General features: G+C 40.0%; 1 pseudogene; it reads left to right on the top strand.

Moving 5' to 3' along the window:
* Nucleotides 1-2,282: 2,282 nt before the first annotated feature.
* The window catches only part of LOC102490563 (interferon-induced very large GTPase 1-like), a 38,585-nt pseudogene continuing 13,501 nt past the window's right edge, over nucleotides 2,283-27,366 (top strand).

Raw genomic sequence — 27,366 nt, 5'->3', positions numbered from 1 at the left:
GAATTTAGAATGAGTTTTTAGCTAAATAAGTCATTCTACATAGTTAATCCAACAAGTCTAAAGAGCAACTCCAACTCCAAAGGAATAGTAATATCTAAGATAAGAGACGGAGACTAAAAGGCAAATGAAAGTTTGGTAGAAGCTACCATGGGCAGGAAAAACCTAACATATTCTATGATTAGCAGCGGAGTCACAACTCCTGAAAGATGTATTCTCCAATCACACAAGCTAAAGTAGCTTCATGTTACTTCCCCTATTACCTGCTTCTGTTTTTAGCACTTAGCACATTCTGAAACTATTTTACTTATGCACATATGCACCCATTCGTGGTCTGAATTCTCAACTAGAATATGCAATCGCTCAGAAGACAGGGATCATGTATGTCTTATTCACCAATCAACCTAGAACTTGGAACATTTCCTGTCACACTAAAAGCCCTTAATAAATACTTGTGAATAAATTCTGTGATATTTAGCATGTCTTTTTTAAGTCTCTAATCCATGTCACGTGTGTAATTGGGTTTGCTTAAAGGCACATTATCATGATGAGTATAAAAAAGAGTGGACAAAGAAAAGACCCTAGGATGAGTGAGATAAAATTGCTGGAAAGACAACCTGGCTAGGTTGTTTCTATGTGGCTATTAGGCAAATAGAAACAATTTTCAAATAAAGTGAGGGCACTAGTGAGACACAATTACAAGAAGTGGTGTGTCCTATTTGTCTTTTCATCTCAGCAAACACAGTTAGATATGCTGATTTCAAATACATTGTGAAAAATCTTGTAATAAATGACATACGAAGAACGTAAAGAGTTACAAATCTAGAGGTGAGGCAAAGAGAGAGATTTATTTAGCTGTGTTGGAGCACAGGGAGTGGCCAAGAGCTAGCAAGCTCACAGCCAACTCCAAGAACAGAAAGTCCGGGCCCGTTATACTTTGGTACTCTTCTCATTTACCTATCTTACCTCATCATTTTCCCAAAATTGTTCTGTGCACCTTTTCTCTTCATATGACATTTATGATCCTGTTTCTGTTCTAATGGCAACACTGAATCTGTTAACTCCATGCATGACTTGTGACATACATGGATAGATCAAGGGAAGTTACAACATATTTCTTTAAGCTATACTGTCTAACAAAACAATCTAAACATCTGTGAGTAATTTTTATGTTCAATGATAATATTATTACAGTTTTTCCAATTTAACCTGCTACATTGTGTCCCTTAAGGAAACATTCTATTTCATAAGATTTCTTGTCTGGGCTTCATCCAGTACATTTTCATGACTTACTGTCTAGAACAAGTGGTGTAAGTTTCCTTTTCTGAGTAAACAGGCTTATTTATGACATTACCTGTTGTAACAGTTACAGATTAGTTACAGAAGCTATACCCACTTTAACCTTTAACAGATAAGAAAGAGAAAAAGGCTCTTCCGGGCAGTAAAGCACTCAGGGTAGATCACGACTCTTCAGTGTCTGCCCTCCATAATTATATAAAGTTCAGCAAACATGTCTCGAAGAAATGACTCCAGGACCACTATATTTTTTCCAGAAGGTCGCTTTTACAAATCAGCAGTTGCATTAGCTATCAAAGTACTAAATAAGGCCATGAATGTTAGTAAACTGTCTGCTGAAAAAGAGGAAAAAGCCACACTGACAAGAGAGAATGGAAAAACAGTGATCAGAGCTCTCAAACAAAAGGAGGTGGAGCAATTGATCAAAAACCACAAGGAAGAAGAAGCCAAAGCTTAACTGGAGAAGAAAGAAAAAGACCAGAAAGAAAAGCATAAAGAGGAGACAAAGTCAGGGAATTTCTAACTCTCCTGGGGCACCACTTCGGTATAAAAGCCATCCTACTCTTCCACACTGGGCAGTATTTGCCCATTTCTTAGTGTGCAGTGGAGAAACAGGACACACATACTGAATTGGGTCCCTGCCCTTTGTGTCCACCTGAGCACTTCATTGTAAGGATGATGGTAACTCGCCATGGACCCCTTCATCTCCCCGACACAGACTCTTTTTTTTTTTTTTGAATAAAACTTAGAAAGAATGGGGAAAAAAGAGAAATAAAGTCAAGTAAAAAATACAGTTAAAAAATTGGTTTTTTTTCCTGCTATAGTTCCTCTTATCTAAATCAAATTTTGTACCCATTATCCAGCATCACTCTAAAAATCCCAATCCCCTAAACAGGCTTCCTCATAATCAGCAGATTTTAAAAAAAAATGTAAAACACAAAGTGAAACCAGTTTTTGATTTTGACTTCCTCCTCCGAAGAAACATTCAGTCCCCTCTCTCACTCACACAGACCTGGGCTGGACCTTGAGTGAACAGTCTACCAAGCTCAGGAAAGGAAACTGCTCTCCACTCCAATCTCTCTGGAGCAACCTGAAGAGAAGAGTTTGGCCACAAGAACCAGGTAGGTGATGAAGGAAATGGGAAATGGGATAAACAGAGATACAAGATCAGACCCAGTCTGAGAGAGAATCAGAAATTGATAGAAACAGTCAAAGGGAACAGACAGAAACACAGAGATTAAGACACACTAAGAACAAATTTGAACTTGGTTTCCTCATTTCTCTTAAAAATAACTATAAATCTAGGAGAAGAAAAGTATATTATATAAACAGACAAGAAACAAGTAGGGAGTTTGTATTATGAAATAAAATCAAATTTTGACTTAGATAAAGAGAGATTTTATTCTAAAAGGTTAATGTAACAACAGGAAGGGATATTCTAATAGGGAGGATAATCCAAGCACAAGAACTCCAAGCAACTTAAGACCGGACAAAAAGGGATTTTTTTCTTTTTAAGAATTATTTATTTACTTGCGTTTATTATTATTTTAATTTTGCCATAGGGCACATGTGCTCATGAGTGAGAGAGAGAGAGAGAAAGTGAGAAAGCAAGTTGCCAGTCAAGGACTCAATCAACACCCGGCCATGTTGGAGTCCAGAACCTCAACCACCATGCCACCCTCTGGCCCCAGGGATTTTCCTTTATGGTGAAAGGTGGAACATGTTTTCCTTAGGCCAGCAGGTCTCTAAGAAAGGCCCCTTAGGAAGAGTTTATATTCTTGATCAGGGAGAGGGGAGGTAAAGTTCAGGAATCTGAATGAAGGAAAGATGTTTATCTGTCCTTTGTTCAAGATATCAAACATTGTGTTTCTATTGAACAGCGAAGGGACCAGTTCAGTGCATCTTTTTAAGGGAAAGAAAGGGAATGTAAAGTATATGTGTCTGGCCTGGTGTGCGTGAAAAAACAGAAGCGTGATTTTTATCTAAGTCCTTTGACGAAGGCCTTTTTAAAGAACACAAAATGGCGGATAGATTAAGCGCAGGCGTTTTCTAGAAACAACTGGACGTTTAATATTGTTAACCTAACTCATGATTAGCAGATGCTCTGTGGCCACAAGAAGGAAGTACTAACTTAACCAAAAAGATCAATAAGATCAATGACAGACTTCACAAATAAAGAGAAGCTTGAACTGAAGCAGAAGTTTAGAGCCCAGAGTTCCAGTGCAGAGTCAAGGAACGAGCCAAGGCGGAGGGAAGACTGAGGAAGAGCGCGGTGTGGCTCCTGAGGGAACAGTGCACTCTCACAGGTGATAAGAGTAGATAGGGCAGGAATCAAAAATCAGTTGTTGCCAGATAGTGAGTCAGAGCCAATTAGTTTTGTTTTGTTTTGGTTTTTTGAGAGTTTTTTTGGGTGTTTTGTTTTGTTTTTGCTATAGGGCGTGTGCGCTCGCCAGACAGATACAGAGAGACAGAAAGTGAGAAATAATCACCCCCCCCAGGAGGGATGGCCATGCTGCAATCCCTTCTCCTCCATTCTCGTGGGATCTTGGGCATGCACACACACATGCCCGGCGTGAGTTTTAAGCCACCAGGTCGGGGACGCGAACCACGGTCGACTACGTGGGAGTCAAGTGACATAGCCATTACACTAACTGCTGATCCCAGAGCCAATTAGTTTTGATTGTATTATAAACCATAGCAGAGGTTTCAAGATTTTGTACTGAAAGAAGTAAATTATTTAATTTTCAGGGTGTAATATGAAGAGGGACTACAATGGAGAAAGAGAAAGATTCAACAGTTATTTCTACAGAGCACTCAACAAAGTAGGGTAAACTCAGGGCTAGGCAGTGGCAGCAAGGTAAAAGCTGACCCTCTGTGAAGCTCTATTACACAGAAAGGTTTCCTGCTCAGGTGCAGAGACTGCCCTGGGTTTTCTGGGCATATCTCTGCCACGAGCTGGGGCTGGCGGAAGGCTGTGGGTAGAGCACGGGCCCAAACCCAGGTGGGAGTGCCGTCTCTCTCTTTCTAAGCACACACCTCTTCCTGTTTTCCTCTCTTTCCTTTCTCTTAACCTCTCTTCTCTTTTCTTCTCTCTTTGTGTGTCTCTCTGCTCATGGAAGAAGTAAAATTTTTAAAAATAATGAACATAACAAACTAATTCCCATAGGAAGTACAGTTACAGGGAAAGAAAGAACTAGGTAAAACAATATTCCAAGACATAAAAGTTGACCACTCACCATTTCCCTAATAAAACTAGATAGATTTTCCCATTGGAAATGTTCCTGGAAGAAGACTTGGTTAAATGGCTAAAACTGGGAATTTAGGGTGAATTTTTAATTCAAGTGCCGAGTCCTAGGGGAGTCCAAGGGAGCTGTGAGATGTAGGCTAGCAGGCAGAGGCTAAGAGACAAGCTAAAATTTGGTAGAAATCAGAACAGTCCATAAGAGCCTAACACATCCCATGAGCAACAGCTGAGTCACGAGTCCTCAAAGACATGTTCTCCAACCACGTAAGCGACACTAGCCTCACATCACAATCTACGCATTGCCTGCTGCTTTTCTTCTTAGCTGATGGTGCAGCAGACATGCAGCACTCTGTGTTGCTGGACCCACATTAGAAGGTTTTGGGTTCACATCCAGAGATCTCCCTAAACACGCCAGGTGTTGTATGTGGCCAGTGACCCTGGTGGTCTTAGGGTAGGAATGGGTCGTGATGTAGAGACTGCACTAGGGACTCTCCTCTTTCTCTAAAAATTGGTTTATAATGTGTGAACGTTTTTAATTATTCTGAGTTTGGGGGGTTTTGTTTGTTTGTTTGTTTTACTTGTGCATATATTTATACCTTCACGGTCTGCATTCCCTAAATGTAAATTTTCAAAGGACAGGCTCTAATCTGCCTTCTTCCTTACTCACTCCCAGTACCTACATTTCCCACCACACTGCAGCCCTCAGTACAAATGTGTGCAATAAATTCTGGCATTTTAGCTTATATTTCAAAATCTCTATGTTGTTTGTGTGATAAGGCTCTCTTAAAGGAACATTATCATGGTGGGTAAAGAAAAGAGGGAGAGTCCACAAAAAAATGTCACTAAAATGAATAGGAGTAAAGTGATAGAAAGACAGCCTGACTTGGTGATTCTAGTACGAATATCAGGCTTATAGAGAATTTTTTTAAAGAAAAAGATAAGGGCAGAATTAAAATGAAATCATGAACAGTGGATGGGGCATTTCAGCTATTCATTTTATCAACAAACATTCTTGACCCAAATGTGCTAATTTCAAACTTGTTTGGGGAGTCTAGCAATAAGGAAATTATAAAGAAGGCAAAAACTTATAGAGTAGCAGTAGCTAAATTGAATTTAAGTAGAATGGAAAGACTCAATCATTTTTTCTGTCCAAAGTAAAGCAACCAGGAAGTAAGATCTCAAGATATTATAACTTAGACCTAAAATATACAAAACAATACCCAAGGGGAGGTATGTAGAAGCAGTCTATAAAGATCAGAAATTAGTGTTGCAGAGCTTAGGGACATTCTTCATTGGGGCTAAAGGGAAGAACAGAAGATGGATATTACAGTTTTAGATTTGATGGTAAAGATATTTGAAGATGACAAAGATCTAATCAGATGGCTTCCACATTCTCAAAGTAGAAAGTGAGGTCACTGATGGTGATAAGAGCCTCAACCAATGCTTCGAATACTGTAGATTGCTCCAGCACCCCACACCTCCCCTTATGCTGCTGGATTGAGACCCTCTATCAAGGGTCCCTCTCAGATGTTTTCTTTTCTGTCTTTATTTATAATTTCTTTTTTCCCACTTCTTTATTTTATTTTATAATTTCTTATTTACATTTAATTGTGTATTTTTTGATACAATATGTTTTTTCAAAGCATGCATGCAGTGTGTTATAAACATATCAAAGATCATACCATATCGTCATTTTCAACCAAGAATATTACATTACACTGTGCACTGTTCAAGGAAAATAACCAACTCTATAAAAATAATAATTAGTGTGGTTTATTTCTAGGCAGAACATGAGTGACCTAGGCCATACAGGAGGCAAAACATGCCATCCTCTCAGGGTTGATCAGGTACAGGGGTTCCTTTTATTTGATTTTGAGCACGAAAGACAGAGTTTAGAATTAGTCAAGAGTTTTTCCATGGGACCAGCAGTTAGCATAATGGCTATGTCGCTGGACTCCCATGTAGTCGACCACAGTTCAAGTCCTGGATTCGGTGGCTTGAACTCACGCCGGGTGGGTGTGTGTGCATGCCCAGGATCCCGAGAGAATGGAGGAGAAGATGGCCATCCCCCCTGGAGGGTGATTTCTTGCTTTCTGTCTTTCTGTCTCTCTCTTTCTTTCTGGCGAGCGCACGTGCCCTATAGGAAAATCCTCTAAAAAAAAAAAAAAAACAGTCTTTCCATTGGTCTGGCCCCAAAAGGTGGAACATGTGGAATTGGGGGCTTGTAGGTTATAGGTGGGTTTTACAGTTTTTAGGGTGGTGATTGGAAATGGAAGTTTGCTTAGATCAGAGAGGAATGTACTTTAACAGTGATAAGAAGGCTTAATATCCACCACAAAGATATTCCAGTACTCTGCCAGGGACAGGATATAGGAAGAATCCTGTTACCAAGGGGTCTAAATGGTCTGTTAACATTTGTGGGCCTGACTCCCTCTAGGCTCTCTGGAAAGGATTTTTGAAAAATAGGAAAAAAGCAGTCAGACTTCTGTCCAGAGGTCCGTCCTGCCCCCGTCAGCCAAAAATCATTCCTCTAAATGCACATGTAGGCCACAAAATTGGCAGGTCCCCAGGTGCTAAGAAGGTTCATTCCTAGGAGTCAAGTCCCAGGGAGCTAGGAGGGCTCATTCCTAGTAGTCAGGTTCATTGTTATGGGCAGTGGAGTCCTGGGAGAAGGACATGTCTGACTGACTCAATAGTCAATTATCTCTGGACAAAGGAAAGAGTCAGGCCTCAAAGTTCAGTGGGGAGGGAAGCAATTTTTTAGAACTATGAATGATGAAAATGAAATATACCTATAATAACTTGATAGCAGTTCATTATATTAGAGGTAAACGAAAACACAATTTTTCTATTGTACACAGAAATTTAAGATAAAGTTATGATTGAGAGTGTCAATTCAAGAGCATTAAACTCATAAATTCATGATTTGAATATATTAGTACCAATAACTGTTAGCAGATGGGAGAATGTCGAGCTGCCTTGTGATGTCCTTGGTTCTTTGGGTCCAGATCACTAAAATTAGAGATCTGTCCCTAGGCGCAAAATGAAACCGCAACCACGAATGAAGTAGGTAGAAAAGAAGGTTTAATAGAAAAGAAAGGAAAGTACACCCAAAAAGGCTCTTGGACGGGCAGATTGTCAGGTGGCAACTGCACTTGATACTGGTTAAGTGTTACTTTTATTACTAGAGGTGATCGTGAATATTTATTGGTGGGAGGTCTGTCATATCACCTATGTCCTTCGTTTGAGTTAGAATCCGCGCGTTTTCTCCTGCACTTGCACACTTCTCTCAGGTAAGGAGTGAGGAATTTGATTACCTTATTGCTCATGCCCAGTGTGAGCCAGGTTGTTTAATTAGACTGCCTAATTAATTCATTGTCATAGTGGGAATTAGGGCATTGACCTGGTGGGAATTAGGGCGTTAACCAAAACACTTACTTGGGGATCAGGGTGTTGACCAAAATGTTTGCTTGGGTCTTTTTGATAACAGAAAAATCTAGGAATCATCCCTGTATGCTTCCCTCAAGCCTCAAGGAAGGAAGATGGCAAATGCCTCGCCCTCCCGGGGCCCAGGGCTAGGTGAACCTTTCACTTTTCTCTTAGGGCTGCCCGCTCATGGCTAAATAACTGCCTACCACATAACGTGTATATAAAAAAAAAAAAAACACTGAAAAAGTTTGACAGTTGACACTGATCCTTACATAAACTGATATATCAGATAAGCATTTACAAAAACGAGATGTGTCTTTTGAGGTTTTCCAGGGGCTCAAGTGGAAAAACTCAAAAATGAAAGTTTATATCTAAAACAAAAAAGTTCAATTTATAATTTGATCTTTAACAAATGTGTCAAGAACATGTCAGAAAACTCAATACGATACTGGGATGCAACAGCATCATAAGTCACTGAGTATATTTAACTATAAGAAGTTACATATAGTTACAAAAGTTACATACAAAAGCTATTTAACTGAGTATATTTAATTATAATAAGTTACACAATTAAAAGAGTTTAATCCTTTAAAGTTCTATTCCAAGTAATCAAATTCCACTAAATACAAACATGAAGCATAAAAATCTGTTTCTTAAGCAAGTTATTAAGCTGTAAAGAAATCTCCTGCAGTATATTTGCAATTCACTGAGAGCGGATCAATGCTTCAAAAAATCCTTGGTTTTAAATACAGGACAAAATAACTTTTATTAACATTTAGGAAAACTTATAGTGCTTTCCTCAATTTTAGCCAACTTCTCCTATAACTAATATCATATAATACATATCATATAAAACATTCTTTCATAAAATTACTTTCAGTCTTTGTAACTAATTATTTTCCTTAGAACTCAAGTTTTAACACCATATGTCTCTTTGTTAAAGAATTATTTTATTCAATTTTATTCATTCATTCATTTATTTTATTTGACCAGAGAGAGACACACAGAGAAAGAGGAAAGAAGGAAAGCAAGCCACCAGGTCCAGGATTTGAACCATGGTCAGCCATGTAGGAGTGTCCAGCACCTTCACCACCACGCCACCTGCCAGTCCCAATACCATATGTCTTAGACCTAGTATTTGTCCCTTTTTTTCCTAAGGATATATATTTATTTGTTTTAGTCATCTTACTTTAGCTCAAATACTTTACCATATCACAATTTTTTAAAGAATTATTTTATTTAACTTTATTTTATTATTACTATTATTTTCCAGTTTGATCAAAGAAAGACAGAGAAAGCAAGAGCGGGAAAGTAAGAAGCAAGCTACTAGGTCTGGGATTTGAACCACGGTCTACCATGTGGGTGTCCAGCGCCTTTAACCACCACACCACTTGCCGGCCCCACAATGTTTTTTTAAACAAAAAAAATTTCTTTCTTGCTGTTTTCTACCTTGTGTTAGACGGTCTCTGGATAGCCTTTAGGGAACCTCCCCTCAGAAAAATAAATAAATAAATCATGATGGTTATAACAAACTCTGGCCAAACCCTTCCATTACTGTCAAATAAGAACACAGAAGTGTTGCAGCCTATCCCCAGGGATGAACCCAGGACACAATAGCATGTAATCTAATCAAGGTGTCAGCCATTGGTGTGACCCTATCCCTTTAGCCATCCCACACTAAGACATAAGTCTTCTAGGTAAGATGGACTGAAACACTTTTTTGGCTTTAAATGCCCTTCTAGGGATTTTACACAATGAACCTTACATATATTTGAAAATAACCTTAAATAACCTTTTATTTAGACCATACCCACAAAAAAATTATCTTAAAAAATATTTTTATGCCTTGCTTATGGATTTTTACTAAAACGACATTTTAATGTTTTGTAACTTTAAGTTTTTACCCTTTGTCACCTTAACTTTTTAATTATTTATTTTATTTTGTCATTACTATTATTTGATTTTTTGGAGAGGTTTTTGCTATAGGGCCCGTGCGCTCGCCAGAAAGACAGACAAAGAGAGAGCTAGAAAGCGAGAAATCACCCCCCACGGTGGATGGTCACGCCACAATCCCTTCTCCTCCATTCTCCTCTCAGGATCTTGGGCACGCACATACATGTGCCTGGAGTGAGTTTAAGCCATCGGGTCTGGGACTCAAACTGTGGTCGACTACATGGGAGTTCAGTGAATAGCTATTGCACTAACTGCTGGTCCCTTATTATTATTATTTTAATTTGACAGAGAGAGAAAGCAGGAAAGGAAGCTGCCAGGTCCAGACCTTGAACCCTTATTAACCAAGTGGGAGTTCATCATCTTAACCGCCACACCACCTGCACTCCCCATCACCTTAATTTTTATAAATGAGCAACTTGATTTGTAATATACCAACTATTTTTTTAACACTTTTTCTAAAGGTAGAAAAAAACTATCCTATAAACTCCCCCCAATTTTTTTCTCTCTTTAAGAGATAGAAGCCAAGTGCAAAACTTTACAGTTTATATTAATCAAAGTATTTAACTTAAGACATGACAAGTATTTTACCAATATTAATTTACCATAGCATAATTCCTTTTAAGATCTAAAATTACCTGAAAATTTTCTAACATTATGTTGCAGAAAAATAGACGCCAAGGAATGGAAAGCAGCACTGGGAGAGATTAGAACTGTTTATTATGCAGGTGAGGGTGGAGGAGTTAACGCTCTAAATCTCTGGGCCCCCACTGGGGGCGGTTGGACATGACCTTTTATGAGGGAATTAGGGAAGGGGAGGTCTCAGGGTGGGGAATGGGCTCAGAACCCGAGGAATGGAAAGCAGCACGTGGAGAGATTAGGAGAACTGTTTATTACGTCAGGAGACACGGAGGAGTTAGCACTCTGAATCTCCTGCCCCCATTGGGAGTTGGAGATGATCTTTTATGGGGGACTTAGCTAAGGGAGGTCTCAGGCTCAGAGAAGCCCTATGGCAGTGTCAAAGGGAAGAGGCAGAGAAGCAGGAAGACTAATCTATTCAAGGTACTAATCTATTCAAAGTAGTAATCTATTACAAATTCTCCCAAGGTTTTCAGGTTATCCTGTAGCTCCAGGGAGGGGCAGTAAGTTTGCTGGTGGCCAGAAACCTTAGACAGCTATCAGCCCTGAGTTATTAGTCATAGGAATTTAACAGTTTATAATGGAGATGCTCCAAGATTAGTCCAGTCATAGGAATTTAACAGTTTATAATGGAAGCACTCCAAGATGTAGTCCTTGCCTGCTTCAGAACAAGATTTGAGTTTGTTGACAATAACTATTATGTTGACCAATCTGCCAAAATGTGTCTTTCCCAAGTTTATTTCTGGTGAAAGAGGAGATAGGAAAAGACAGAAATCATCCGGACAAGGGGAGTTTTAGGTGCATTCTCAATTTCAGCTGTTACTTTTCAAGACAGTCTCGAATTTTTGTTAACTTTTTGTAAGGAGTTAAATTTTACCATTTTTTAATGAATTTTAATAACAATTAAAGTGGCAATCTCATCTTTTTCTTGGACATGATATCCAGATGTTCTAACTTAGCACACAAAAAGATTTAAGTAGGAATAGAGAAGCTCCTGGCTGAGAAAATTCTAACCAACACCGCCTTTTGTAAGTTTCTCCCATTTATCTAAATACCTGCAGGTCAAAGCACCATAGATGTCATACATAAAGCTCACTGTGGTGTCCGAAAGGGCTCGTCCTCTTTGCTCCTTTTAAACTGTAGATGTCTTATTTCCCATGCTTATCTCCCCCACCCTTCTTTTATATGAATGTTTATACATTTTGAAAAAGAGAAACCGGCCTGTGGAAATCTAAGGATTTTAATGTGGCAGACCAGTATGTGGCATTTTTGAACCATCTTTCCAATAAATGCCACTCTCATTTCGAGATCATTCATCTTACATGTCTCAGTTCCCTTCAAGAATTTAGTACCCTTGAAGTGGACCCAAACGCTGCTTGGGCCTATTATGTATTATTCTTGGGATTCCCTATAGCACAGCTACTGGTCCTAGGAGGAGAAAATCCCCCCCACTCCAGACACCCCCCATTTGGCTCCTAGTCGCCTGGGGTGCCTACTCAAAGGGTGGAGCAAGTGCCTTTATCTTCAGAGCTGAGAGGCTCACTCTCTCATTTGTCTAAGAATAAGACAGCTCAGTAAATGTACACCAGACAGCTGAAGCAGTTTTAAGAAGTTATAGGAGGAAGACCCTATAGAATACACCTTTTTTTTTCCTTTTTTAAAAATAATTAATACACCCTCATATATTTGGTTTTCCTAACTACCCATTCAGATGGGAACAAAACATCTTGCTGAGAGGGAGCAAACCACTATCCCTTGCTCAGAGGGGAGCAAACCTGGGTTACCCAAAACAGAAAGACAAATAAAAGGGAGACAAACAAGCAAAACCAGCTTAGACATAAACCAGACCATCTACCAAATTTTGGGAGGTCCAGGCCAGAGAACTTAATGAATCTCTGCCCCACCCCCCACCAGGAGAGGCTTGGAGCCAGAGAGGGCACAAAGGGCCCACTCCTGGTACCAGCCACCAGGTTCAAAGCAACCCTTTGGAAGATTTCTGGTTCCTCTCTAGTCCCTTCACGGTCACCATCTTGTTGAAGAAAATAACTAACTATAAAAATAATAATTAATGCAGCTTATTTCTAAGCAGAATATGAGTGACAGGCCCAGAGAGGAGGTAAAACATGCCTTTCTTGGGGTGATCAAGTGCAGGGGTTCCTTTTATTTCATTTTGAGAGCTAGACACAGAGTTTGGAATTTAGTGAGGAGCTTTTCCATTGGTCTAGCCCAAAAAGGCGGGACCTGCGGAAGTGAGGGCTTGTAGATTATATGTCCCTTTACGGTTCTTAAGTTGGTGATTGGAAAAGAGAGGTTGCTGAGATCAGAAAAGAATGCACTTCACAGAGATAAGGAGGCTTAATATACATCACAAAGATACTATGCCAGGGACAGGATGTAGGAAGAATCCTGTTATCAATATGTCAAAATGATCTGTTTAAGTTTGTGGGTGTGACTCCTGCCAGGCCCTCTGGAAAGGATTATAGAAACTATGAAAAATCAGTCAGACTTCTGTCCTCAGTATGTATTTGTGTTTGGCTTTTTTCTCACAACTTAATACTGTGAGATTAACCATAGTGGTGTGTAGCTTTGGTATTCATTTTTATTACTGTATAATATTCCATTGTATGAATATACCACAATTTGCCGGTATGGATGTGGATGGACATTTGGTTGGTTCCAGTTTGTGACTTTTACAAATAGTCTCATGAACATTCTCAGGGACATATCTTGCATATTTTCTTACACCTAGGAAAGGAAATTTTGGCTTATTTCTGCCATTTTATTTCATGCATATCCATATTTCCTGGTTGCATTGGATTGTTTTTCCTACTGACTGAGAGTTAGTCCATTTTATTATTCTATTATTTAAGATATAATCTCCTTTGTAGGCTTGTCATGACTACTCTCCGTCATTTTCTGATACATTCAAAAATAATTTCCTCTAATTTTGCACGGATTCATTCTCACCATGTTCACCACAAATACAAATTTTCCTCATCCATTCAACACTAAATCTTATATGGAAACTGATGGAATTTTAATTAGATTTTTTCTATTTTTTTTACCTTGTACAAATAGTTATGTAATCATTAGAAACACCTGCTTCTTCTCTAATTTGGTTGATATATAATCTTAATATCCAAATCAGATTTATAGGAATATCAGTGGTAGTGCTGTAATATGCCAGAGTCTCCAGTGCTTCTGTCAGGGCCTTCATAACAGTCTGGTTTTAACTTATCTGTAAATACCACAGTTTGTTCATTTATTTACCCATTACTTTATTCTGAGAAAATAAAATATGGTAACATCTTTTTTCTCGTTCTTTCTTTCTTCTCTCTTTTTTTTCATCTTCTTTCTTTCTTAGTTCTTTTTTATCCTTTCTCCCTTCCTTTTTTCTTTCCTTCCTTTTTCTTTCTTTCTTAGTTTCTATTGGGTACATGCAGTAGCCACAAGAGAGGGGGGGAGCAGAAATCATCCTCCCCAGGGATTGGCTATGGCACACTTCCTTTTCTCCATCTCCTCTCAGAATAGTGGGCATGCATACACAAGAACCTGGCCTGTCATTCAAGCCACTGGGTCGAAACTCAAACCACCCAGGAGGTATTTAGGATCCAACCACATTAATCTCCTTGCCATGTGCAAGCCCTATGGTAAGATATTTCTAAACATAGTAGTAATAATTATAATCAGCATACTAGTATTGATAAATAGTAACATTTATTCTATTCAACATTTGACGTATACTTTCAATATGAAGAATCAGGTTATACCGAGTTCAGGGAAATGATCTTCTACTTGTTCCTGTGATCATTTTTCTACCATATCTGCTCTGATCTCTCCCCCTAGAAATCACAACTCTGAGAGTCAGAGTCGGCAGCACTTTTAGAGCTTTCCTTCACATCTCTTTACAGCTCATCCCTTCCATTTCTTTATCCTTTGAGATTCAAATCTAAATCACCTACATTTGAACATTCTACTTAGCATAGCTGTCGAGGCAAGAGGTGTATTCCTGCATATATTCAGCCAGAAAGAATACTGCAGTTGGAGACTAGGGTGCAAGAAATACCCAATGAGTTATTTTTCCATCTATGCCATCTAGAATGGCAATGTATTTTTTTGTACTCTACATTTCCTTCTCTAAAAACATCTCCTTAAATTAGTTTCTATTCAAAATGTGACTGAGCACTTGGTAGCAGTTAGGAATGTAAATTTATGCATGTTTATAAAAATGGTAATTCCTGAACAATAGCTAGACACCCCCTCACCCCCCACCTCACCCCCTGTCAGAATCTTTGAAAGTTAAGCTAGGAATCCACACTGAGGGGGAAAAAAAGAGAAAAGGAAAAACAAAGTCTCAAGGAAATTACATAACAATAAGAGCAACTACTTTAAAATAATTGACTCATTATTACTATGAAGTGGCTTCCTAGTAATTCCTAACTGTAAAGCTAACTGCCTTTTGGGTAGAACAAGCATGCTTTGAAATGATAAACACCTGGTAAATGCCTTTGCACTAATCCTCAGTAGAGGGCATTTTAGTAGGCTCCATAACTACCAGAAACTCAGTCTTTGGTGAGGAGTAAAGATATGAATTAATTTCCATATCGCTCTTTCTCTGTTATCAAATCTTACTTGCTCCATTTTCACTGGTGATCAAAGTGGTATCTTTATAAACTGATGCTCCCAAAAGACTTACAGAGCATATTTTTAATCAAAGGACTGCCAGCTCTCCTCACTGAAGGTCATAGTGAAAAATGTCTTCTGACTCATTTCACTCTCGCAAGTGCCCAGCAGAGCATACTCATTCAAAGAAAGAGAAGATCTGACAGTGCAGTGGGACTCACACTGACTCCACAGTTCCCAGTACCAGAACAGTGTTGGTCCACATGTGAACCAGGTCATCCAGTGGAGACAATGATCAGTGAAGATTGTACCCTCCTTCCTACATGCCCAGGTCTGTGTCTTTCGTGTGACAGCCCTGAGAATTCTAACTCAACAAAACTTAAAGGAAAAACTTGCTCCAGCTTCTATTGTACCTCTTGGTTCCTGCCCAGTCTGTTGGTGGTCAAAGGCTTTGAATATCTCAACTAAATACCAGAAATATCCCAACTGCAATAGCCTGAGTTTCCAAAGCCTCAAGTTCCTTCTGCCAGCTAAACATTAATTTAGGTCTGATAGAGCCTATCTTAAAGGTTAAAAAAGTATTCCCAAATAACAGCCATGCCTGACTGTTTCCATGAAGCTACACTCCCTAAGGCAATGTGTCTGTCTTTATTGCTCTCTGTATTTCTACTTCTTGCACTGAAAAATTCCCTGGAGCCCAATATGAACATTCATTCTTAGTAAGTTTTTGCTTTAGTTTTTCTAGTGGTCCAATAATGGCTAATCTCTCCACCTTTTCCTAAACTGTAAGAAATGCAACTATCTGTAAACTAGAGATAATAGACTGGGGTTCTCCCTTTGTTTAATGGTGTCAAACTCCTTTAGGTCCTACTTCTCTTGCATGGGAATTTAACTATGCGATTCCCAGATCTCACTGGGAAATAAGATTGTCCTTTTCAGATGGAGTATTAAAATATTAAAGGATGGAAGTAGTTAACATTTGTTAAACTACAGTCTGTGAAATACTGGAATATCTGTGGACAGATAGGCAAGGGAGGATCCATCATTCGTGCCTTGTATAATGCTCTCCACTTCTCTAGCCAATGGACTATGGCCAAGACAAAATAATTTTTCAGAAGCAATAAGGACCCAGAACAACTGATTGTGAGATAACTCAAAGGAAAGGTATCTTATGGGGTCTGATTCAGTCAGGTCAAAATCCTTAAAAAGGAGAATTGACGATCCTTAATGCAGATTATTTTTTTGCTGGTGGCTAAAATAAGTAAACTAGCATGTTGTGAAAGGGTCTATGGAAAGAGCTATGAGGCAAGGATCTATGAGCAACCTCCAGGAGCTGAGAGAAACCCTGGATACCAGCCAGCAAGATAATGAGAACCTCCGTTTTACAACCAAAAATAAGTGAATTATGACAACATGTATGAGCCTGGCTGTGGGTTTTCTCCAGTCAACCCTTCAAATGAGAATAAAGCTCACCTAATACCTAGACTGTAACCTATAAAACCTGAGCAGAAGACCCCACTAAGCCATCCCTGGCCCTTTGACAGAAATTATGGTATATTGTGCTGTTTTAAGACCCTAAGTTCGTGGTAATTTGTTACAATTATAACTCAGATATTTGGTACTTAGAAGTTGGGTGCTGCTCTAACAAATACTTATAAACATGGAAATTTCTCTGAACAGACAGGTGGATGGAGGCTAGGAGAATTTTGAGAAGTGCAACACAGAACATCTAAATTGCTTTGGATAGGTTACTAGTAGAAACTTAACTTCAAGGGTTTCGCAGTAAGAAGTCAGAAGACAGTGAGGGACAGGTTGTTGGACAGAGGAGAAACAGAATTCTTGCCATGTAGGACATCTTACAACATTATGTCCAAGAGTTACATACAAAGCAGAATTCGTAAGTGATAAAATTGGTTATACAGTAAGATGTCCAGAGAAGGAGTTAAAGGTACTGCCTACTTTCTTCATGCTGCTTAAAAGAATATGTGAACACAAAGAGATTACATTGAGAAAAGAATTACTGAACAACAATTAAAAATAAAAAAGTTACATAAGTTTGAATTGCTCAGCTTCTCCAAAAGGCAAAACAGACTAGAATTGACAGATTCGGTGACAGGGCCAGCAGGTGGCATGGTGGTTAAGGCAGTTAGATACCACATGACCAATCACTGTTCCAGACCCAGATGTGGCAGCTTGAAAATCACACTGGGCACCCAGTGTGTGTGTGTACCCAAAATCCCAAGGGGAGAACAAGGGAGAAGGGATTGAGGCATGGCCATCCTCTTGGGGATGATTTCTCACTTTCTCTGTCTGTCTCTCTCTGGCAGTTCCACACACACTATAGCAAAAAGAGAGACAGAAAGAGAAAGAGAGAGAGAAATTCAGTGATGTATCTCTGTTGGATATGATTGTAAAATTTTTTTGCTAAAAACAGAAATATCATGGAACAGAGTGATCATACACTCATAGGATGCTTTCCAGAGAATAAGAGTGTAACCCACAGATATCAATTAAGCCAGAAGTCCTCTCGGAAGCTTCAGTACCCTGTCCCTTCATCATCCACCAGGAGGCTAACATTTAAAAAGCACCTACAAATGATATTGATGTGGACTTTGTCTGATTGAGAGAACTTCACTGTTCTATTGTGGGTAACAAAGAAAACCCACAAGTTCTAGTGAAGCTGAAAGAGAGAGAGAGAGCACAAAATGAAAAAAGACATTGACCCTCTTCCCAAAAAGACTTTGACTGGCAGGAAGAAGACAGATAAAATTGCTGGCCTGTCAATATATGCTACTCTTTGGGAGAAATAAAGAGAAAAATGCAGAGGCTAGTGAGTAGAACCAAGACCTATGAAGAATTGCACTCAGATCTTGAAAACTAATAATGAAACTGCAACTGTGGTTTTCACAGGTAGATTTCAGAGTCATCATAAACAAGTGATTCCTTTTACCTTCCATTTTCTCCCTTTTAGAATCAGAGAACCTACAGCTGTTATGCTATCTCAGTTCCATCTCTGTATGTTAAGCATACTGGAAACAGACAACTTTTTCTTTAATTTCACTGGTCCAGAGATTGAGACCCACTGTGTCCCTGGTTGGATACTTAATAGTTTTCACCTGGAAGTTTCAGCTATTCCTGCAGGTGATATGGAAAATGACATTTTGGATTTCAAGTTCATATATACTGATATGACATTCTTCTGTGGGAGGAGTTTAATTTACTTTCCATTTGGAAGGGACATAAACCATTGGGGGGGGGTGTTACTGGGAGGGAAGGTTATAATGGACAGCCTCTAACATGACTGCTCAATGATTTCTCACTTCCTGGTGCCCATGATTCACTGTAACCACCTCTGTTAAGTCTAAGTTGGACCTGTGACATATTCTTAGTTAACAGAATACAGAAAAGATGATAGTATAGAATCCCATGATTACATTTTGCAAGTCTGCATTATTTTTAAGAGATATTTTTGCTCTAGGACACATATGCCCACCAGAGACAGACAGAAAGCAAAGTGCTGGCAGGTAGCATGGTGGTTAAGGGCGCTGAAAAGGTAGAAAGCCAGAAATCACCCCCCGGGGAAGGCCATGCCACCGACCCTTCTCCTCCTGTCTCCTCTTGAAATTTGCACATGGAAGCACACATGCCCAGCATGACTTTAGAGTCATCAGGTCTCAGACTTGAATTGCAGTCAGTTAAGTGGGAGTCCAGCAATGTAACCACTATGCAATATGCTGGCCCTGCAAGCCTCCATGTCAATACATGAGAACAAGAAATTCCTCCATGCTGACTTTGAAGAAGTAAGCTGCCATGTGGAAAGTGGTCACTAGACAATGGTCGACAGAAAAATAGGGGCCTCACTTCTACAGTTGTAAGGATAAATTTGCGCCAACAACCTTAGAGTTTGAAAGCATATCTTTTCTCAGTTGTCTTAATTCAATTGTCCTGGTAAAATAAAGTGTTCCTTGAAAGTGGGTAAGTTATGAAGGACATAAAGCTATTTTCTCACAGTTCCAGAGGATAGGAAGGCCAAGATCATCAACAACTGGCAAAAGTCCTCCAAGAGACTGAAATTCCACAATGCCATATGAGGAAAGCGGAATGACAGAGGCACGAGGTCAAAACTTGCCCTTTTATAAAGGCATAAGTCACACCTAGAAGATAGAGTTTCCATGTTCCTACTACATACCACAGGTTCCATGATCTAACACAATTACAAAACAAACCAAATTTCAAAATGTGGTTTGGAGGGGCCAAATATATAAATAAATGATAAAACCAGCCAAATCTCTGTAAGACCACAACTTCCCACTTCCATAGTCCATGCTTATTAACCATCTAGTGAGATCCTAAAGCAGAGAACAGAACAGGACTATGCATGGACTACGGGCTTACTAGGTACATGAGATTTAGGGCCATCAGGTGGTGTGGTGGTTAAGATGCTAGACTCACGCATGGCCAACACAATTCACATCCCAGACCCAGCAGCTTGAAACTCACACCAGGCACATGTGTGTACATGACCAAAATCCCAAGAGGAGAATGGAAGAGAAGGGATTGTGGCATGCTCATTCCAACAGGGGCTGATTTCTCACTTTTTCTCTATCTCTTTCTTTTTATCTAGCAAGCACACGTGCCCTATAGCAAAAATATCTTCAAATAATAACAAAATAAAATAAACAAATACACGAAATCTTTAAAAATATGTGTTGCTTTAAACTACTAAATGTGTGCTTATTTCTTATACAGCAGTAAAAAACTCAAGCCTGGGATCAACAGGCAGTGTGGTGTTTATAACCCTGAACTCCCAGAGGGCCAACCAGTTCAAGTCCCAGAATGGCAGTTTGAAAATCATGCTGGGCATGGGATATCAAGAAATTTTAGCTTTTAGGGTGTGTACACAGAACGGAGAGACAGAGAGACAGAAAATGAGAAATCACCTTCCCCCAAGGGAGATAGACACACCACAGTCCCCACTCCCCACCCAGCAAGAATTTCCAGTCACAGGGTCAGTCTGCGACTCAAACTCCCGGTGGCCACATAAGAATCCAGCATCTTAACCACCGTGCCACCCGCTGGCTCCTGTAAGCATCTATTTTCAATGTCTGGGTTTATTTCTTCTTCTCTAGTCCTTCAATAGCTTTATTTTTAAAAGTTGTCAAGTCTGTGGTTAAATGCATAAGCTAGCAGTTATTTGTTTGCTCTTCAGTGCATGTAAAAAGAAATGTCTATAGTACACATCTGATTTAACATTTTTTATGCTAACTCTACCATGTAAGAATATACCTAAAGCTGGTCCCATTGTAGAATAGTTAAGGGAACCAGAGCACACTGGCAGATAGCAATTCAGCTGCTGACCACAGTAGCTTCAAACACATGTCAGGCAGGTATGCAAGTGTCTGCAAAATCCCAACAAGTTGAAGAAATGGAGAAGAGATCATGGCATGACCATGCCTTGTTGCAGGTCGCATCCTCCCTCTCTTTCTCTGTTTCTATGCATACTCCCTCTGTGATTTAAAAATAGGTGAGTTAGACTAAAGATCACAGCCATGTAAGTGATCTTTAAGAAGTTTCAGAGAGTTCTTTCTTTTGAGTCCTCAATAAAACTGCCCTTAAAGTTCCATTCACAGAAATACAGCTTTTTGCTAGGTTCTTCTTCCAATTCATTTAGTCTCTGTTCATCACCTGGTTCCAAGGCCTCTTCCACAGTGTTAGGTATTCATTATGGCAACAGTCCACTTAGTGAACCAGATTCAATTATTGTATTAGAACATTTTATGTTGTTATAATACAGTATTGGAGACTGGATATTTTTTGAAAATTAGAAATTGACTGGCTTACAGTTCTGAAAGGTGGAAAGTACAAAATGAAGGCACAAGCATCTAGGAGGGAACTTCTGGTTTCATCACATGAGAAGGGAGGAAGGACAAAGCTGGAAGGCAAATGGGATCAAACTTGCCCTTTCATAATGGCTCTAATAACACCCATCGGGATGCAGCCCTCATTGTCTCGTCATGTCTCAAATTTCCAACTCTTACTTCTATTACAGTGGCAAGTCAATTTTCATTTTTCTTTTTGGAGGGGGAAGACATTCAAAGCACAGAAGATAAGATGACTTTTACAACAATCTAATAAATTATCAAGCTCAAATCTAAGGGAGAACTGAGGAAGAGTGGAAAAGGAGTAAAAGTGAGTTAGGTGTAAGACAGTACATTGAAAAGGCATGGTATAGTGAATTCGCCTTAGGACAGAAGAGAGAATAAGGTCACCCACTGACAGGAAATACGGTACAGCTATTGAGTGGAATAGAAATGACAAAAGGAAAGGAAACCTGAATAGTGTATGAAGTTGAAGCTTGTAAAATGGTGTCTAATTTTCCGTCCAGGGATGTATCCTGAAGGAAGTTAGCATAAAACATAACAATGATGAAATATTTGATAGAGAGAAGCACTTAAATCTACATACACAGATGTGGATGACATCAGTACTATTTACTCATATTTTAGAAAATGACATTAACTAGGGCTTTATGAGGAGTGAGAAGTAACAAGCATTAACCAGGTTATCAGATCATTAAAAAGGGTGGGAGAGAATATAAATATCATTGAATAACCCAAGAAAAAGTAACAGGGAGACAGCAGGGGAGTCAGGCAGCACAGTTTACACAGAATCTAATAGAAGAAAAGTAATGAATTAGGGGCATTACCCTTGTTTTAAAAGTTAATACCAATAGAGATGATTGACATTTAAGGGAAACAAAAATGATTTACTACCTGTTAATGATAACATGTATAGTATTCTCAATTGGACAGGTCTGAGAAATGTTTAATGTTGAATGTTAAAAAAAATAAAGAAGAATAAAAATATAAAAACCAATAATAATCTGAAAAAATTAAAAGCTATTTGTTGCTGATGATATGTATAGTAATGTCTTTGTCTTAACTGATATGCATGATAATTCATGCTAGAAAAAGAAATGTTATACACTATATAGATGGGATTAAATGTAATAGAAAATAATAAATATTTTGAAAAGTAAATACTTAGCTGTCAAACTCATGTATGTTTTTTAACTCTAACCATCAGCTTAATGTTCTCCACAGAATTGATTCTCCGTAGAAGAAAATGCCATAATAAGTTGCTACTCATCCTGCCAACTACAAACACTGTCCAGAATGAAAGCACCAACTATGATGTCTTGCTTGAAGATAAAAAGTTTTTAAAATATGTGTTAAAACAATTAAAGAGAAGAAAAAAATACTTGAAGACTTGTGTCATCAGTACACTTACCATTCTGGCCATATGCCTGACACTTGCCAAGGTCAGGACAGTAAGCAAACAGTGTCTGTTTTTCACACAGCCATGGCCACAGCACAACATTCCCCAGCCGAGCCTCCACTCAGCACTAAAAGGAGCCAAAATCTCCAAGAGATGCTGACAGAAGTGGGACTATCTGTTGATTACTGGCTGCCCATTCTAAAGGAACACCTGGGTGTGACTTCTGCCCAGGCCTTACAACACCTGGAAGAAAATGACCTGCAGAAGCTGAAATCCCACACACAACATCCATGGGAGAAAAAGGCCCTGGAGAAGCTGCTTACCCTGTCACACAGCCTTTCAGACTTACAGGAGTCTCAGGACAGGGCAACCCAGAAAAAGCAGAAGCAAGCAGAACAGGCACTGCAGGAACTGAAGGAATTGCAGTCAGAAAGAGGGCAACAAATGGAAGAAGCAATGAGGAAAAATCCAGACCTGAAGCGACCACTGGAAATTACTGAGGAATACAGGCTACCCCCTCAAAAGCCTCTAAGGGAAGTCATGGGAGAGGTGCAGAGAAGTCCACCTCTAATAGAAGGGACAATGTGCCAGAGGCAAAACCTACCAGACAAAGAGCTATTGACATGGGCATCTGGAGGGCTGGCCTTGCAGGGAATTTATAAAACCCATCACCAAAGTGAACTGATTGAGAGGAGAGAAAAGTTACTCAGTGTCCCCAAGGACTTTTCACTCTCTGGCCCTGAGCAGCACACACGAACGGAAACGAAGGAATTCACATCTTCCCAAGCACAATCCATGTTTACTCAGAATATGGAAAAGCTGGGCTTTAGTCTAACTGCCTCCATCAAGGGTGGAGGTTGGGGATTTAGTCTAGAAGCTGGAACAGATTACAACAAACATTCAGAATCTAAGGAATCCAAACGATCATGTTCTGAGCACTCATATTTTTGCTCAATGAAGTTTCAGTACATCCCCATAGTCTCCTTCCACTTTTCTATTGATCAGCTCCAATTCTCCAAGGCTGCCCTCCAAGAACTGAAACGCATGGAAGACCTTCTGGATCCAAATGCAGGTCCACACAGATTCTCCTCATTGATGCGCAGAACTGAAAAGTTCTTTCACAGGTTTGGTTCTCATGCTAACCAAGGGCCTCTGCACCTGGGAGGAATCTACTGGTGGAAGGCCGTTTCAGAGGGTTTCCAACAAGAGCAGTTGGCAGAAGTGAGACAGCAGTCAGCACAGGCTCTGGACAGTTACATAAGGGGAGGCTACAGTGGCTTTGGAGTGAAAGTTGCTGGTGGTATGAATGTGTCAGACTCTCATTCACAAACAGACACAGAGATGAAAATGTTCCAGAATCTCCAAATTAACATGCAGTTATCAGTGGCCCACACAGGTGGCCCACCAGAAGCAGATGACCTTGTCCAATGGAAAGCTGGCCTCGTTGCCAGCAATCAAACCTGGTGTGTCATTGACCGGGGACTTCAGCTAGTGCCCATCTGGGACATCATCCTCTCCAGCCACAGAACTGATTTTAAGAATCCTGTTACCCTGGCTAACTTCCTGAAAGAGAGCTACGTAGATCTGATTAATCTCAAAGCTGACATCCAGGATGGAGAGGAATTCCTGAGCACTAGGGAAGAGACTAAGCTTTTCCTGGAGGATGTCAAACACTGGGAAATATCTGATCCTGAGGAACAGCTTAGAAAACTCATCAATTTCATGCAAATGTTAAGCCAAAAAGTAAAATCTTATGACATTTGGATTAACATATGCCTCACAGATTGGAATCTGCAGAATTATCTAGTAAACACTGTCGATTTCTACAAGAAATCCTCAGGTTACAATACAAAGTTCATTAAATCTCAGTTGCGCAGCCTCCTGGATCCACACATCTACAGCGTGACAAACTTTCCTGAGGCTCACGCCATCATGCAGTGGATCTGCCAGTCAGAGTCAGAACAAGAACAAATTAAAATCTCCCAAATTTCTGAATTAATTAAAATCTTAAAAGAGACCCAGAATGAACTCATGGAAATGAAAGTTAGATCTGAGTCCCCAGAAAATGTGGAGGAAAGTGAGCAAAAAGCTACTTGTGATGTCAGCTTGGCTCTCAGCAGCTTCTTGAATTATCTCCAAGAAACAGACCAGCCAGACACCCAGCTCTTGCTACTCTGCATTGCAGCTGGTGCAGGATATCATGTGGTAAACAAGACATTTCAGCATCGTCTAGGGTGTGATGAGTTAAACTTTCTACTGCGTGAAATTCAAACTGCCCACGATAAATACCAGGAGCTCAAAAAATTTAGCAGTGCCAGGGCTCAGGCATTCCTTGTACTCACAGGTCTGACTGCCACTGCTGGAGTCAGAGCTATTTCTTCAGAAAAGAAAATGCAGCGCTTGTCATTAATGAGACAACACATGGGACCCTCATTGTGTAAAGAAGTAGCACAAGTCCTCAGCAAATATGGAGCACATGATTGGGAAAGCCTAGAGAATGGTTTGAGATTGCTCATTGATGGGGATTATGAAGCCACCGTTTCTTCTTTGCAAATGGATGAAATGAGAATGCAATTGCAAAGGCTCTTAGATTGTAAAAAACAGCCCCATGAACTTAAAGGTAATGAAAGTAACAAAAAGGAAGTGATTGAAAATGAAGCATTTCGAAGTTTATTTCAGCATTTAGGTCTAGAAAACTACTACCCAAGAAGGATGAGCAGAGCTGACTTCCATCTGATCTATAAGACTTCTGTGTACAATACCCACCCCAGCTCTGAAAAGGAGCTTCCCTTCTACTTCCTGGAGAAATTATTGATGCTAGATTATGGGCTGAGATACCTAGTCTTAAAAGATAATGGAAACACAGAACACCAAATCTATTCAACTGCCACAAATCAAGAAAAGGAGGATTGGGATCCATATCAAGACTTTTTTGCAGATAGTGACAGTCCAGCTAAATGTTTGACAACTGAGACCAGGCCCCACATTCACCCAATGGATATCCAAATGGCAATTTTTCACTGTGCAGATGATTTTGCCAGACAATATATTTTGACCAAACTTAGCATTTGTCAGTTTGCTCTTCCCCTTGTGGTGCCTAATCCCTGCACTTCTCACATTGAGTTCTCTCTCTGGCCTTTCCGACAAATTAGGAAAAGTTGGCAGCAAGAAAAGAAAACAGCAAAAGGAAGGACCAGTTACAAGAATCAGCAGATGTGTCAAGTCTCTGCCCCCATCGTGTCATTCGTTAGAGTTGGGAATGGCTTCTCGGCTTCCAAATCTCAGATCATGAACTGGCTTCTCATTAAACGTAAACATGATGTGTTTTTTCACCGGCACTGTATAGGCCAATCTTCATGGAGATGCAAAGGAACATCGGCGACAGCTCACCTTCCTGCAGGAGGTCTCTTCTCTCATTGTGGTCCTCATGTCAGCTTCTGATGAAAATAAAGAAAACAGAAAAATTTGCCATGACCTGTTCCAGTCACCAAGACCTTTGATCTGCTTGCTTGATGACAGAGAAAAAACCATGACTAGTAATTCTGGCCAAAGAGTAAAAATTGGCATCAGGAATAGAAATGAAGCAGAATTAACACAGGAGCTCACAACTACAATCAGACGTTTGCTAGAGCTCTCAGACACTGCACGGAGCTTAGAGGACTGTGCCCTGATTGCTCACAAGCATGGGTTCCTTATTGATGAAAACCAAGAAGACTGCAAGGAAGCCAAAGAAAAGGCACAGACACTAATGGCCCTATTGAAAGAAATTGAGTTATCTCAAGTTAAGGAAATCTTACTACCCCTCCAGGGACAACTGTGGCACCTGTGGTGTAAGAAAGACAAAGAACTCTATCATCTGAGAGAAAAGGGGAATCGAAGCATTGAACAACACAAGAGTGAGATTGAGACAGCAAAACAAATAATCCATCATAAGCAATTGACCAAAGCCTTTCCTCCCAATGATTTAATGCGATCAGTCCTTCAAATTCTCCTATTATATTCAGAAACAAACACCAAACTCTACTTCATACAATGGCTGAGTATGTTTATGGACAACCTGACTGCAGAACACTTGGAAAAGCTGCGTGAAAAGCAAAGACACGTGTGGTCACTGGTACAGATGGAACAGAAAAAGGCATCAAAGAGCAACTCCCTGCAATCCTGGCAAAATGAGATAGAAGGCATCTCCACAGAAATTAGCAAGTGTACCTTGGGAATTGATCAACTTCTCCGAGAAATTGGCCAGATCTATGAAGCTCTGGAAGAGGCATCCTCCATAAATGATTCCCTATTTCTCTCCCTTCCCCAGATTGCTGCAGACCTGATGATATCTGGGGCACCCATTGAGCTGATGGATGGGGATGTGTCATATGTGCCTCTAAAGTGGGTGGCAGCTGTTTTTGACAAGGTCTCTGAGAAACTTGGAGACAAACGGCTATTTGTCCTCTCAGTTGTTGGCCTGCAGAGTTCAGGGAAGTCCACCCTGCTGAATGCACTGTTTGGGCTGCAGTTCACTGTCAGTGCAGGCAGGTGCACGCGGGGGGCCTACATGCAGCTCCTGAAGGTGGAGGAGACCTTCGCAGAGGAACTGGGCTTTGACTTTGTCCTTGTTGTGGACACTGAAGGACTTCGGGCTCCAGAACTCAATAATAAATCCCAGAATTGGGACAATGAGTTGGCTACCTTTGTCATTGGACTTGGAAACCTGACTCTCATCAACATTTTTGGAGAAAACCCATCAGAGATGCAGGATATCCTACAAATAGTTGTACAAGCTTTTCTGAGAATGAAGCAAGTGAAAATATCTCCAAGTTGCCTCTTTGTTCATCAGAACGTGGGAGAAGTTACAGCTAGAGACCAAACCATGGAAGGACGAAGAAGACTAGAGCAGAGGCTAGATGAAATGGCAA

Source organism: Tupaia chinensis, unplaced genomic scaffold (assembly GCF_000334495.1).
Source record: "Tupaia chinensis unplaced genomic scaffold, TupChi_1.0 Scaffold139491_1, whole genome shotgun sequence".
Lineage (NCBI taxonomy): Eukaryota > Metazoa > Chordata > Mammalia > Scandentia > Tupaiidae > Tupaia > Tupaia belangeri.
Note: the sequence above shows the minus strand (reverse complement) of the source record. Positions and strands in the feature narration are given on the sequence as shown.